Source organism: Cuculus canorus, chromosome 5 (genome assembly GCF_017976375.1).
Source record: "Cuculus canorus isolate bCucCan1 chromosome 5, bCucCan1.pri, whole genome shotgun sequence".
NCBI lineage: Eukaryota > Metazoa > Chordata > Aves > Cuculiformes > Cuculidae > Cuculus > Cuculus canorus.
In genome coordinates this window covers 47,646,958-47,661,624 of record NC_071405.1, presented here as the reverse complement: position 1 = coordinate 47,661,624, position 14,667 = coordinate 47,646,958, and the positions used below count along the sequence as shown (strand labels likewise).

Here is a 14,667-nt window from a genome sequence, read left to right as displayed (position 1 = left end):
ATTGAGCAAGTCAAGTAGGAACTGGCCAGTAGTAGTTAGAAATATCTGAGAATCAATCTTTAGGACACATTTGGCCTCGCATTGCAATAGACATGCACCATGCTTGGCCAGAGACTATCTTACATGTTTTCAATTTTTTTCAAGTATCATTTGAAAGCTGAATATTTTTATAACCTCAGTAAATCAATTTCTTAGTATATTCATACTCTAAATCTCATAGTTTCTGTAATTTTATTTGGATTGAATCTTTCACTTTCTCTAAGAAAAAGAAACATATTCTAGGTTATATATCAATATATTACAGAAAACATTACATATTTTTTATAAAGATTAAAAAAGAAAAAGTTGCTGTGCTTTACCTTTTATGAAACTTCATTTTAGCCTGACTTCTAATAATACAGAAAGATGTATTAGATCTAATTACAGCATAAATGTATGTAGGCCAAATTAGGCCAGTTTCTTCTGGAATGATCCAATGTAATTTGAAATGCAAATGCAGATGCTTATGACACATTTAGGTAATAGTTGCACTGTAACAGTTATTATTTTATGTATATATTTAAAGACTGGAAATTAAGATTAATTTATCCATGTTAAAGAAGTTCCTTCCAACTTGATTTTCAATATTGAATATGTACAGGGCACCAGAGAATCAAAAGGAACAGCAGGATATCAATAGAACTCACAGAAAGTGACTGGGTGTCCCACAATGCCCAGCTGATAATTTTGCATAATGGTCATAACTTCTCTTAGCTTACTTTGCTGAAATACTGCCAATACAAATGTTCTCTATTCATTCATTATTCCTTGACGCATCATTTTTTGATATGCCCTGAGCGACCTGTTCTAATTAGACCTGTTTTGAGCAGGAAACTGGACTGGATGACTCCTGGAGATCCTTTACAGCCAAAATTGTGGCTCTATGATTTAATTTGTGCCTTGTAAAAAATAATTAAAAAAAACCCTAAGAACAAAACCAGAATGCTATAGACAGAGCATTTCATACTGAAGTAACATATTTTCTCTGTCCTTTATTTGTCGTTAACTTGGTTGTTTCATCCATAAAAACAGCAAAGGTTTTTTTTTTAATAAAAAGTTATTAGATAACTATTCTGAATGTTATGAAAAATTAATCATAGATTGTACAGAGCTTATTGAAAGAAAAGGCTTGTTATCAAAGACAGGAATATATAAATGTTTTCTAGTTTTCAGTTTGATATTCCCATACCACCTTTGCCAGCAGACACATTGTACTAAATTGCTAGATTACTTTTGTTCTCAAGGAATTAAGTGAGGTAAAAAATGGTTACACTAGGAGGAACATGCTTCGTACCACTTAGGCCATTAAATTCCTGTTCAAATTATGTTTAGTTCAGGTCCTTTGAGATTACTGCTAAAACATGAGATTTTCTTATTAAAGAAATTCAGACTGCCTTTTTGTGTCTAATTAACTCCTCCATTGTTCTGTGTGTGCATGTTTAAACCTTATGCCTCTATCTGATCTTTCATTGCTGCCTTATTTCTTTATATTCTTCCCAGGCGATTTTAAAATTTTATATTTATGCTTTCTGTAGATTCTACCTTCTCTTATTAACCTTATTCATCAGTGCAAAGTTTTGTGCTGACACTCATACCCATGAAACTGTTTGTGCCTTTAACCCGTTCTTTGTTCAGATCACTTTCTCTAAGCCTTTCCAAATGTCTTGATTTGTAATTAATAGTTTTTGTTGGTTGTTAGTGACTACATGATGATCCCCTAGCTTGTGCTGCCAAAGAGCAGCAAACCTGTGCCTGGATTGTGATGGAAGTATATTTTCCCCAAATGACCTGTGCCTCTCCAAATCCTCTCAGTGCTGTTCAACACTGGGAATGTACATGCATTCTGCTGTATATTATGACAACCGAGCTCCACACCACACTATGTATAATAATGTACAAGTAATTAAAGCTTCCCTTTCTCGCACCTTGCCCAATAAACTCCTCTGCTCCCACACAGTTTTGATGTGGGATGCACATGACAAAGGGCTGGGATATATTTATATACTTGCTGTCATTTAACCAAAGCAGAAATCATTGCCATTCTAGAGTTTAGGTCTTCATCAGCATGACTGATCTATAAATATTGCACTTAAAAACCTTACAGAATCAAAACCCAAATGTGGGCATGGGTATAATACAGAACTAGCCCAGAGTAAACATCAAACAGTTTGCTAGAGAAGGAATGTATAAGGTACAAGTGTTTGAAATTTTCTTCAGCAAGATAGGGAAGTGGTATCTCAGATGTTTTCTCTGTCTTAATATTAGCATGCTCTGGAAAAAAAATTGGATCCGTGAGCATACTGTCTCTGCCCCGGTCATTACAAGAAGTTTTTGTTTGATTTGGGTTTTTTTTTTACTGACCAGCATACTTACTGACTGACTTGTAATCCAGCCATACACTGCCTCCCACCTAATACTATAGTGTCAAACTGCTAGTTTTCTTCTGTTCAAATGAAGTAAGAAAGAGAAATTAAGTCTTTCAAAAAGTAAAAAGTGGCAGATATCTCAGTAAGATTAATCTGACATGAATGGTGCTGGCTACCTGCAAGAAATATTCCTTACCCCTGAAAAGTTACACATGGACCTTAAACATGTACAACCTGCTATTTTTGTTGTTTGAAAGGATTTTAAAGACAGACTTGGGCAATTAATACACTTAGACAAAATAGAATGTTCAGATCCACAACTTTAAGCACAAGAATGCCTTTTTAAATCTATCCTAGAAGCTCTTTTTGTAGAAAAATGTGAGGTTCTGTGATGTTTTGATGTTGTTCAGAAAAGTTTATATTGAAGAATTTTAGCAAGTTGAAGTTCTTATGTGAACAATAAGAAATATTTATCTTAAGCACACTCATGTAGTGGGAACAATGCCACTGCCTACAAAGAAGACAAAAATCCTAGACTATTGAGTTCAAAGACCAGTCTGCATCTACCTCTTATTCTAGTATATTCTTCTATAGATTAAGCAAGCACATATTTTGTGATAGCTACAAGCTACATTAGTTTAGAATAAATATATGAGAAACTTTCTCTATGATTTGTCACAGATGTTTGAAAATTTCTTTCATGAAAATATCCATTCCTACAGTGGTTTTGACCATAAAAATCATGCCAATGACAACAATTGAACATAGCCATATGGCTTGAAAAATATCTAGGTACACAGATACTAATGTGTATCTGTCTGCATAAAAGGTGGAAACAAACCAGTCCTTGATTCTACATCTGTGTTAGTCATGCAGGAAATGAAACAGCTATTTTAATGTAATTCTCTGATTTTAATAACTTCTTGAACTCTAAGAGAATTTTAAAGGAAAATGCCTGTATAAAAAAGAAATACTTAGAAACCACTTATTTATTGATTTTTTAATATCAGTTAATAGATATATTGCTATTTTCTTTTTTTGTTTTTCTAAGAAAACTGAGGGGAGGAGCAGTAATTTAAAAAAACACAACAAATTATAAAAATAGTAGCTTTATATTTTCAGTAATTTGTTTTAAAACTAATTTTTCTTAATTATCATATGTCTGAGGAAAGTTTTTAATATGAAGTTGAAATAGTTTTATAACCTTGCTTTTGGGATAGATTGCATTAAATTTGTAATTTAAACCTAAATATCTCTCCTCTTCTAAATTTGTCTTCCAGAAAAGGAATTCTAGTAAAATATACTATACGTGCTTTAGGGCCACAGATGGTTAATTCTTGCTTCCAGATCTATACCTTCATATACAGAGTTATTAAATGTATTTTCAAAAAGTAATGACTTATTTTGGTTGGGTGATCTTTGTAGAACACATTTTAAATGGGGTTGGATTTAACAAATACTACTGTGCCTGGCTTTGAATGTAAGGCCCACTTCAAACATTTAATATGAAAGCCCATATCTTTTGACCTTCTACATTTTCACTAAATGTATTCGGTTTTGGAAAATTTTAAAACTTCAGCTTGTTTTTCTTATCACTTAAATGATAGGTATTTTCATTAGCATGTTGATTGTAATTTCCACCTACACTTGCAATTATCTTCCACAAGTCAATACAATTGTAAGAAAACAGAGTTTCAATCTAAGCTAGCAGGACTGTGCAAGAGATGAGAAACAGAAGATCTGAAAAAGCAGAAAAGCAATAGTTTTGACCAAATGCAGACTCCTGTTTATCTCTTCTACGGGGTTTTTTTTTTCAGCTCCTTCCAAGCAATCTTACAATGGTGATGTTCAGCTTCCTAAAATGATGTTTCATTCATTGCAGGTTTTTACCCTCTTCATCACCAGAAATAGTGCCCTTAACAAGAAACTCCTCCCTAAATCTTTAAGAAGGGGTCAGATTCAATAAGGTAAGTTTCAATTTAAAACTGTATCATACCCACTGGGAAAGACATTTGGAGAAATAGTAGGAAAACTGAGTCTAAATTATCATTGAAAAGGCACTTAAAAATTATTCTTGCCATCATTTTCGTTAGTTGTGACAGGCAGGATTTCTTAGCTTCTTATCAAGATTTCTAACACGCAGTCAATAAAGGCTAAGAAGTGTTCTTAACCACAAGTTTTAGAACTTTGTGTTAAACCTGCTTCTTCTTATTGCCTCTGAAATGCAGTTACATTTTCCCTTTGTAACCTTTCCAGGGCTTAAGTGCAAATCCAATGCAAATGGGTCTTGGCTATTCTTCCATTTATACTGCTTTATGAAACAAAAGTTGTGAACTATCTATTACGAAATGATCCTGTATTCTCTTTAGAAATAGTGGACTAGGCAGACTATTGGTCTGTTCTAGAGCAGCAGTAGCCAAGTAAATTCCGAAAGAATTTCAAGAAGCTCATTATTGTCTTTAAAGTTATCATTCAACTCTTTAAGATGATACTGAAAGATAATCAGGTATTTGACATTTCATATACTCTTTAAATGTTGTACAGTTCTAGTGGGAATGTGGAGATAGAAGGGAGAGTTGAACACTTGAGTGAGAAAATCTAGAGAACTCAAGGTGAAGACTAGTCTACTAAGTAACTTATATTTCAGAGCACTTGTGAGCACAAATGTGGTGCCTGCTGCCTTTATTTATTGCTAGGTACTAAATTGTTCCCAAGTTTTTAGTCTAGTTTGAGTCAATGCTTGTCAAAATACATTTATATAAAAACACATTTTAAATTATTTAATATCTGATATTGACTGCTAGGCTACAGTAAAGGATAATTATTTAGAGGAGTGAGCTTTTACATTCTCTGCTGCCTTTTTTCCTATTAGCCTTACCTGGCTTAGTGCACATCATACGGTGGTTATGATGTCATATCATGCACTGATGTGACTGTGAAATTTTACTCTCCTGAGTTCAATTAATGCTGAGTCCATCCTGTTTAACATAGTCAATAAGCACTATTTCCATTTTACAGGCAGGGTAACCAGTGTGCAGAGAAATCAAATAACCAATATTGAGATCATGCAAAGACTTTGGAAATACCACCTCAGTGAGTCCTGTCTGTAATGCTTTTGATGTCCTTGTCACTGGCCACAGTCCTGCAAGCATTGATGGTAAGAAATTAGTTTCTTATCTATATCATATGCATTATAGAATTTTGGATTAGGATAATTCTAAAAAATAGAAAAGGATTCTGTTGTGTTCCAGTGGCCCATTAATGATTTAAGAAGAAAAAAAATGAAAAAAAAGAAGTTGGAAAATTCACTGTGAAAAGTACATGTTTTTTTTCCATGTTGATCAATAAAAGTTCAATAGAGATTTATTTGATATATGAAAGTGATGTGTAAGTTTTAGGTATACAGCATAACGAATGTATTTAGTTGAAATAATTTATTTAGAAAGTTTACTGAAAATAGATCTTGAAAGTGCAAGTTATCTCCCTGACTGATGTTATTTGTGCCATGAATAATTTTTTTCCCCCCATTTTGGAAATTATGTCTGTCAAAGATCTCTTTGCACACAACATTTCTCTTCCTCCAGAATATATTGAAAACTATCTTTTTTGGGGGAGATCTTGCATGGTTAAACTAAGCTATTAACTATTTTGAGATGAAAATTTAGAAATCTGCTGAGCTACTTTTTCCTTGGTTCAGCGGTTAAACTGAACGTCTTTTCCCCATACCAGAATTTCACTTTCAATTTATGCTAAACATGAAAACAAGATAGAATAATATATCTGTTATATTGTTTCTCAGTAATGTTTTGAAGCATATGTAGGTAAGATTATTATTCTCAATACATGTAAATTGTATTTTACATTAACAAAAGTATTCCTTTTTCAATCTACTGACTGTTTTCAACCTATATTATTCTATGATTTACAAAACCAAATGCATATTTGATGGGGCATAAATAGAGAATGACAACCATGATCTATTCCCATCTATATCTGCACTAAACTGTAGACACTACACTGAAATTGAAGGATTACTCCTACCTATAGAGGAATTTACAACAGTTTAATTACAGTATCATTCAGTCTTGGAAAGGAGAGAATTTGTCTAGTTTCAAATTCTAAGCCTGAAATTAGTGCCATAGGAAAACGGCCTATGGATTTTGGGCCATTTTTTTGAAGTGAAAACACTTCAAAATTTGTTCTAAGCCATTTTGTGAGTCAGATTTTTTAATGTTGAATACAGTAATTAACAGCAGTAAAAAATGTTCACATTTTATAGGAAGTTGAAAAACATGATCATTGCCAAGAGCTGGAAACTATAACAGAGAAATACAATATCGTTATCAGTAGCAGTAGTAAGTAGTAGTAGTATTGCAGAGCTTCTGTTCTTTGCTAGGAGTACTATGCATGAAAATTGTGCTTTGCAATTTGATTTTGTCATAGGATAAGGGTTTTGACATGCATTTCCTCCTAATTTGGACTAATTAGTTTAAATAAAAATTGGAATAGGTTATGAAAAAAATAGTACTGAAAGGCTGCACAGTTGCTGTTACAGTAGAGATCGTGTGCATTGTATTTCAGGGAAAATATCTGCAGTCTGTTTTGAACCAAATTAAGGTAAGCTAACAGTGTTATTGAACAAGTGCATTTGTATATGTATGTGTGCATGTTGTGAGGAGCTGTTTATGATTTAGAAACAGAAAAACTTGTCCTTCATTGTTTTGGGAGTAACTGTAGCAAAAACATTAGAATGAAGATCAGTGTTGATCTTCGAGATGCTGAGCTCACAGACAGTTTGGAAAGGAAGTTAAAATTTAAAATCACGTCCAACAAGATGCTCTGTAAAAGTATGCTCTTATTTAAGTCAGCAGGTATTTTGTTATTGACCTCAGTGAAACTAGAATTATTCTGCTGGCTAAAAAGTAAGCTCATGCTTTTTTAAAATATGTAGTTACTTTTGTGAATATGTATAACCTCTTAAGGTTTAATACTCTATTAAATGCTGGGTACCCTAAAATAATTGTCATCAAACCTAAAGAATAAGGTTTTGATATGAATGTAATTTTATAAGTGTTGTAACACTAGCTCTGAGTGTGTGTATAGGTCCTAGTCACAATTGTAACACAACAGTCCCAAGATCAAACTCAGGAAAAGTTTAACTTTTTTTGCTTATGGTTTGTCTTTTTCGTATTTTTTTTCCTTCAAAGCAGCATTTCTTTTAGAAAAAATATCCTCCTCTGCTAATTCTGAGTTGAATGGTAGACACATAATTCACACAGGTGAGTAAGAGAATTTTAGCACAGAACAGAAAAAAATATTTGTAGCAAATATAAGGCTTCTTACTTTCATTCCACATAAAAACTTTTATGAACTATTAAATTACAGTCATAGAATGGCTGAGGGTGGAAGGGACCTCTGAAAGTCATCTAGTTCAACCCCACTGCTCAAGCAGGGCCACCTAGAGCAAGTTGCCCAGGAACATGTCCAAGTGTATTTTGAATATCTCCAAGGGGAAAAGTCGACAACATGCCTGGGCAACTTGTACCAGTGCATGGTCACTCTCACGGTAAAGTAATGTTTCATGATCAGAGGGAATCTCCTGTGTTTCAGTTTGTGCCTGTTGCCTCCGGTCCTCTCACTGGGCACTGCTGAGAAAAGCCTGGCTCTATCCCCTTTGGGCTCTCCCTTCAGGTAGAGTTTAATAAGATTCCAGCTGAGCCTTCTCTTCTCCAGGCTGAACAGTCCCAGCTCTCAGCCTTTCCCCATAGGAGAGATGCTCAAGTCCATCATCTTCCTGGCCTTTTGTTGGACTTTCTTTAGCTTTATCTATATCTCCCTGGTACTGGACACAGTACTCCAGATGTGGCCTCACCTGTGCTGAGGAGAGGGGAAGAATCACCTTCCTCCACCTGCTGGCAATGCTTTCCCTAGTGCAGCCCAGGATATGATTAGCCTTCTTGTAGTAAGGGCATGTTTTGATTATATTTGCATGTTTTGATTATATTACAAAAATCAGTGTTCCTGTGAGATTATGTATACCATATTTTATGTAGTCTTAGATTTTTAGGATCGCTTTTCAATCCCTAAACTGATTAGGGAGCTTCATGCTAGATCCATGCAGTCAAAAGTAGGTTTTTTAGAACTATTTGTTTCCTTTTGAAAGTAGTTATAAGAAGATTCAAGTACTGTCTCCATATGCAAGCAGCTTCTTGTCAGCAATGCTTGGTAAAAGAAAAAGAATAATATGTTCCACACATTCCTTTATGATTCCTTCATATTTATTTAAAATGAAGGCAGGGCTGTCACTGACTTAGAAAAACTTGAAACTGCTTTTCACTTTATTTTGGATAAGCAAAATGGTCTGGCTTCAGTTTTTACCTTAAACATCTGTGACACTTATTTAGTTTTAAAGTTTCTCTACTCCTTTATCTACAGGTCAGAATTCTCTTTTCTTAGGATTTAGTCACGTTTCTCTTCCTCCAAATGACCGATGATTGCAAATATCTTGTTTTTTTTGCACTAGAATCTTCCAATACCCATCATAGAATCATGGAACAGTTTGGATTAGAAGGGACCTTAAATATCATCTAGTTCCAACTCGCAAATCATACACAGAACTTCAGTTCTTTAACTTGCATTACCAGTCAAAAAGGAAAAGGTGTATTTTAACAAACTGTTGTCCATGTTTGTAATGCAGAGATTTGCCTGTACATACATTTATTGCCCTATTGTACTTAGGAACAGACAAGTTCGTCCCGCTATATGAACAACAAAGTTCCTTTGCTAGTCTGTGTTTAGTTTTCTTCACAGTTCACCCTTTTGACTAATGATGATCTTGCTCCATAAGAGGAATCAGAACCAAATGACCTCCATTATGTGTACCATAGCACCAGTCACTATTCTGTAAAGTGTTCGGTAGCATTGCCAGGGCAGCTCCCAGACAGGAAGAAGATGATGTAACAGCTGCTTTTATCACTTGCTGTCCACCTGAGTTTGCCCAATGGTGGGGAATGGACATGAAGGATAGCAATTCCCTAGTTTAGGAACTGAACAGAAAGCACTGAGATATTTCCTCTGTCTCACTTTGTCAGTGCTTGTAAAACATTGCCTTACATGTATCATCCAAAGTTTTCCATGGTGCTTTCACTTTTCATATTGGCTATGTTGGATCAGTTTTGTGAAATGATAAATGAGGCATTGTTTTTCTTGCCTAGAAAACCGGCAAAATAAAAGATTGAAGGCAATACACAAACAGTATTTTTTGGAGGCAATACACTGTACTGCAGGGAAAAGATCACACAAACAATTGTGTCCAGTGCTACTGATATCCTTTTTACACTTGATTAGTGAATGTTTTATTGTGATAATACTAAAATGTTTGTTTTAAATAGGTGGCATGCAGACATGTAAAACAGATGTTTTTTAGTTTTTTTTTAGTAAAAGGATATTCACCGTTTCATATAGCATGCTGTCATCTCACAAATATCACAAATTAGATTGCTTTAAATTTATGTTCTAAGAAAGTAATCATTCTATCTTCTAAGTTCATTGGATGCTAAAGTGTAATTGTTATAGTAAAAAAATTTTAAGAGAGATTATACTACAGGGTATTAAAATCTTGATACTGATTTTGCATCTAGTCACATCTATGCCAACAAATATCTTTTTGTGTATACATATATACATTTATTTAAGTACTGACATGTTAGAAATGTGTATTTTGATATAATTTGAATTACATAAAAACCACAAAATGTGCAAATTTCCATCAAAATTGAAATAGTAGTTTGTATCCACAGAGATAATGCAGCTATTGCAGCTGCTTGTGTCTTAGGTTCTTATTAGATTCCCAAAATCTCTGTGACTTCTGTTTTTGACTCCCATGTATAGATTTAATTCAGTTATAGAAACCTTCATTTTTTCTCACAGACTCTTTAATATTAGCAGGAAATCGTTCCAGTAATTTTTAAAGAAACAGTGGAGAAAATATATATTACACTGTGATGGTTTTATCCTTCTGGGAAAAGGAACAACTTTGGGGTTTTTTGGATTTTAAGCAGTGACAATAAAAAGATTCTTATATGATGTATGGAGGCCCAAAATACATCAGTGGTATCAATGAATCAGATGGGAATAAAATAAGCTCACCAACTGAGAAAAAGACTGTTACTTGTCAGCAACTTCATCTCCTATCACACTTGCAGCCTTCCTCTAAAATTCCCGAAGTCTTTTTTAGCGTTCTTGAAAGATCACTACGTTTGCGTTACTCATTACATACTACATCTTTCACCCACTGTAGGTAATTTGTGTTTCCCATTAATTTCAGTGATAGTAAGATCAGATGCTAAATGTTCTAAGAATGATTACGGACCGAGTTCTAGCTGCTTAACTTACATCTAGTAGAACTTTCTCACCAGAAAGCCTGCTGAGTCAGTAAAATTAATCTGGAAGTCAATGTTGATGATTCAGTTAAGTGTTACTTGACTGAACTTATGGAATTTCTAATTCTAGAAAAACTTATAACATGACATAACTTAAAAAATTCTTCTCTTTCTTTTTCAAGTAAGCTGATTTCACACTAAAGTTGAAGGCTAAGTAAGGATGTTAAATAATCTGGTTTCAGATGGGATATAGTTAATTTTCTTCTTAGTAGCTGGTATAATGCTGTGGTTTTAGTGCTGTATTGCATATCACTTCTTTTGTATAGTCTTTTATGATTATTGTTGTTGCTGTTATTGTCATTATTATCATTATTATTCCCATTGTTTTCTAACCTATGAAACTGTTTTTATCACAACTTATGAGTTTTACTTTTTTTTGTTTCTTTCCCCCATCCTGCTGGGTGAGGGTGAGCAAATGACTGTAGTGTTTAACTACCTGCCGGGTAAAGCCACAACACCAAATGTAACTTGGCTGTTTGAGAGAGGACTGAGCAAAAACTAGCTATATTATTGCATGTATGGAATAACTCAGCGTTACTCCTTAATATATGAAGTTTCCTATAATTACCATGAAAGCGCCTGACTAATTCTTTTTTGGTGGTTGTGTGGAGGAGTTAGATCTATAAATAATTTCTTTCTGAATTTGAGAGAGACAAATGCTGGCACATAGATCATCTATATTATGTTTCCCTTGATCCTGGAGAAGGTATTGTATCTGACTTTATATATGCAAAGCTTTCTCTAAAATTTCTATTGAATTTATGTCCCTGAAAAAACAAAACACAAGCACAAATCTGAGCATTTTAGTTAACATAAATAAGTACATCTAGGCATACTTTGGCAAGTAGTTAAGTATACAACAAACATGTCAGTACTTTACTAGCCCAAATTAAGGAGTCAGTTTAGAAACCTGAAAAATCCTGGTCAGAAATTATTCTAATCAAAGTGCAGCAGATGAGCCTAGAGCTTAGACATTTTACCATTGTGTTGCTGTCACTTAGCTCACTGGAGCATCACTTACACCCACTGAAACCTTGAAGCACTTTGTAGGGTTTTTGGCCTGGAACATCTGCCAAAATGGAGTTTTAAATTACTTTCATTTGTATACAAGTTTAGAACAAACATTCTTTTCTGTAACTAAAAACCAGATGGTCTTTCCATGCAAATTATTTGCTCTGTTACAATGTTACAATTATTTACACTGTTACAGATAACTTTATACCTCTTTTAATTTTATTGTCGTTCTTCTGCATCTATGGCTAGAGTTGGTACCTGTGAATACTAGTTGCTTATGTACTTCTTTTGCAAAGTCAGCTTTATACCTCATTTCATTTTACTGTCATTCCCTCTGCTTCAGTGGCTAGACTGGTACTTGTTGAACTGTCAGAATCAGGAAAGCTTTTAAGAAAATATTTTTGACATTCTTTTCCTTAAGATGATCCCTTGATTTTCAATTACTTCTTTCTGACATGTAGACTTCCAAAGATAAGCTTGAATTTGTTCCTAGACTGTCAACCAGGTGGCAGCAGTGCCACATCGGAGCAGTTCCTATACCCTTTCCCTGACATCAAGTGTTAATGCAATTGACCAATCAGTACTAAGATGATGGGAGGTAATTGGGTAATTGTATTTTACTGATCACAAGCAGAGAAAAAAGAGGGGTGGGGTGGGGTGGTGTAGTGTAGGGGGGAAAGAAGGCGGGGATATGGGGAAGAGAAAGAGGGGAGAGAACGGAAGGGGAGAAGGAGGCGTGTAGCCAGAAAGACTGGCCCTGGGACATTTGCAAATCCTAGGGTGCCACTGAAGCGTGGGGAGTAAGGGAAAGCCAGAGCGACAGAAAAGCGGAGATACTCCCAGCAGCAACAACAGCAGCAGTCAGGAACTGGATGTATACATACACGCGTAGGTACATGCACACACAGCGAGAATTCTGAAGCTAATGGGAGGGAGGAAGGGTTTCGGCTCTGCAAAGAGCTATGCATTTCAGGGATGAAACTAAAAAATGGAAGAAGCCGCTGCGCTCCTGGGAATATGTCATCTTGGAAGGGAGGGAGGCAGGAAGGCAGGAAGAAAAGGGGGAAGATAACCGGCATGTGAAAGAAGATGGGAGACTAACTCAGTGCTGTGCAGAAGGGAAATCCAAGTTGTAGATCTGAAATAAACCAGGCTCAGCATGAAAATGAGATCAGACCTACACTGAAATTGAGAAAGGTAGGAAAAGGGAGGCAGAGACTGGAGAGCTTTTATCCTTCTTCCTCTCTCTCCCCTCAAAGGAAAAATAGAAGTTTATCCGTCTGGGTGCTGTTGGGTCTGTATAGCTGCTGGACAAAAGATGGAGAGGAAGCTGAAATGAAAAGCAAAGGGAGCTTGTGAAATTTACAGCTAAGAGGACAAAGCTAAGATGCTTCTTTTGTGCCCGGTGGGGGGAGTTTTAACATCAGAAAGATTTTGAAAAGTGGGGGAGGTGGGGGGGAGAAGGAGGGGGGTAAAGAGGAGAGTGGGCGTTGAAAACACCCATCCCAAGTGTTTAAAAAATAACGAGGGGATGGATTTATTCTTGACAGCTGGTGGGAACCTTGAATTTTTTTCTACTCCCTCCCTCCTTCATTCCATTTAATGTGATATTATGAAAATGCAGAGGAGTTGGAGGGAAGGCAAAAGGATATAACGTTGAGTTTGAAGCGAGGAGAGGTTGCTGATGCTGTGGATTGCTGGCTTCTTGCTGAAATCAAAAATACAATTGCGCACTGGGTTGTGATTGGAAATCTAATCAGATCTTTGGAGAGGGGGAAGAGAGACAAAAAGTTTATTGTTTTGACAGACACAAATAAAAATTTAAATTATAAAGAAGATTCTTTTCTAAAGGAGTGTGGGGAATAGAGAAAAAGAAGAATGGGAATCCCCGTTCAATTGTGGAGACACACAGATTGGATTATTGATAGTGCAGCAAAGAAGGGGCAAGAAGAAAATTGCCTGGCAAGACCTGGATCTTAACAGTCACAACAAAATTACATTAAAAGAATACGAATGGAGGTTTGCCTAAAAAGAAATACAGCCTTTTCTGCTCTCTAGAGAAAAAAAAACCAAATAGAGAGCAATGGAGATCAGAGGAGCCAGAGAGGCAGAAAACCTCAGAAAAAGGAAACTAAGCAAAGGATCTACAGTGGAATGAAAAGTTTCAGAAAGGAGAAGGATCATCCTCTGCAAGGATTTTTGTTTTTTTCCTGTTACTTTAAACCACTCTTCTCCAGTGAAGGCAAACATCAACGTTACCACTACAGCAATTTTAAGCAGGAAAGTTGAAAGCCACAGAAAAAATAAAGAGCAGAGCAGAAGAAAGCAAAATTGCCGGAGGGGGAGAGTTCAGCAGTGTTGGGTTGGATTGGCACCTGTATGGACAGAAATTGTTGGGAGATTGCAATTGGATATCCTTTATTTTTATTTTCTTTCTTGTTTTTTATTTTGGTGTGGTTGCTGAGATGAAATAGTTTTCTAACCCCTCCCTCACCCTGGCTTTTCGTAACCACTCGGATTTCCAGCTGGATGGTCTTTGAGGAGACAGTAAGTACACTTTCCATTATATTATTTTTTAGAAAAGGAAGCATACCCTGTTGCCTCTCTTCCTTCTTCCTTATCCCTCTTTTCTTGGTATTTCCCCCACCTGAATAAAGAATCTGACTAGATTCTGATAATGGCTGGAGGGGGGCAGCTAGGAAGGGAGAAGGGGAAGAACGAGGACATATCTGAATTCTCACAGTAGCTTCAATGTTCCTCTTGGTAAAACTCTAACCTTGGTAGGATGTTGCGGATTCCTGCCTGCA

The 14,667-nt window shown here is 35.6% G+C and overlaps 1 protein-coding gene across 21 annotated transcripts in view; it reads left to right on the top strand.

Moving 5' to 3' along the window:
• The window catches only part of LRRC4C (leucine rich repeat containing 4C), a 529,117-nt gene that overhangs the window by 385,377 nt on the left and 129,073 nt on the right, over positions 1–14,667 (top strand). For 13 of the 21 annotated variants that reach the window (XR_008449956.1, XR_008449955.1, XR_008449954.1 and 10 more), the window contains 2 exons: positions 4,288–4,372; positions 5,424–5,562. The gene's annotated coding sequence lies outside the window, so the exon portion shown is untranslated. Of the gene's footprint in view, positions 1–4,287; positions 4,373–5,423; positions 5,563–6,986; positions 7,023–7,615; positions 7,685–12,578; positions 12,753–12,773; positions 13,058–13,330; positions 14,408–14,667 lie in introns of those variants that run through there. The other 8 variants (XM_054067046.1, XM_054067049.1, XM_054067047.1 and 5 more) reach the window with 8 other exon arrangements.